A 1,811-nucleotide genomic window follows, 5' to 3' on the forward strand; every position below is an offset into this window, starting at 1 on the left:
TAATTTTCAATTATTTGGTAATTATGTACGATAGAACGATATAAATAAGAAAAGAGGAGACTTCATGACTAGGTTGCCAATACATGAGCTGTGTACAAATCATATTTAAGGGCTTCAACGCTATATCCGGTACATGTACTTCAGGTAACTATTAACGGCAGATATTAAGCCTTATGACGCTATTGTTTTTTCTCTTACATTATAAAAGATTGAGAGTGTGTACATATGGAGAGGAAGTGTAGCACTTTGTATATGCAATAATGCTTTTGTAAGAAGACAGATTTTCCTAAGGAAATCGTAGCAATAGTATGAATAATGAGAAGTATATGAAGTAATAAGGGGAAAACACTGTCTATGATATTGCCTCCATAGCCTCCTCTGTGTAATATATTTAGGAATGCTAACATAACCGTATTCCCTGCCCAAAGAGAAGTCAACTAAGGTGTGTTTAGGCAATATAACAATTCTTTCCCAAGCGTACTTCATTGTATATGCGGTATGATCATCTATGATTGAGAAACCTTTTGGAAGATTTATTATTAGTTCTGATGAGTGATTTGAATCTAAATTATTCATGAATGTGAACAATGATTAGATAACTTCCTCATAGACGTATCCCTGAAATTTCTATATTTTCGCTTGGATTTTATTAATGAAATTTGTGGATCATGAAATGATGGTCATATTTCAAGTATCTACTGATTTATTATAATAATTTCTGTCTGAATGAGACGTTTATTACAAATTGTCGTAGTCGTATGAACCGTAGAATGAACAATAAGTAGTATTGCTTTGGTTCGGTGTGCTGAGAACCTATCTTCTGAAGTATTCTCACGAGAAAATGGAATTCTTTTCATTTGATTTATGAAAATCATGGTAATATTTAAATAAAGCTAAGTAAGCATAGAGATGATTATTGGCTGATAAGACATCCATCACTTTCCGGACGAGTCCATCAGACATCTTTTCGTTAATTCGTTTTGTGGATGTCATCTAATATTTGTCGAAGACATTCATTACTTTCCTCTTTAGAATGACATATTTCTTTGTACAGAATTGGGAACGACTGAGCACCTTGAGTCATGTTCTGATAACTATATAGAACATGTCATTTATATTGATTTTCGGGTTGCAGACATCTGCGGGGATATATGAATATAGTTGAAAGGGAACAGTTAACTTAATGAGTGAATGTATTTCTCATATGCTTCCATCTTACTTATGTCGCACAGTAAACATATGAAGTATATAAGGCACATAAAGGTTTGTTACTATTACTCTTTATGGTTAAGTTCATAGTCTTATTGTGCAATGTAGGAAAACTGGATAGTTGTGAAATCTGCACGAAATATAAGAGTGCTTTAGCCGCTATGCGCTGCACACAGATGGAGTCCGATAGTTGGATACTGTTAATAAGATATGAATTAGGTATACCATAAAGAATGCTGTTCATTAGCTGTATGTAATTATGAGTTCTCTGTTCTTTTTATATTTCATGAAGTACATTCCTTATTATGGCTTTCTTTGCGGAGGAGAACCTCCTTTAGACATTGTGAAAATCGATGTACAGAGTAGAAATTGGTAATCTACAAAACAAAGTTGCTTATGATCAGTCATCAATTGCCTGGCTGTAGTGGAAAATTCCTACATATCTGCGGAAGATTTGGGAGAGCAGTATATGAAAATTCGAATGAATCATTTGAAGAATTTGTTCATCGTGTTTCCTTCAAATGGGGCAACTGAAATATGGAAGAATTACGTATAGATATCTGATGTGTACATTCTTATATGTGGTTTCCAAAAGAGCAGCA

The sequence above is a fragment of the Plasmodium inui genome (assembly GCF_000524495.1).
Source record: "Plasmodium inui San Antonio 1 unplaced genomic scaffold supercont1.27, whole genome shotgun sequence".
Classification (NCBI taxonomy): Eukaryota; Apicomplexa; class Aconoidasida; order Haemosporida; family Plasmodiidae; genus Plasmodium; species Plasmodium inui.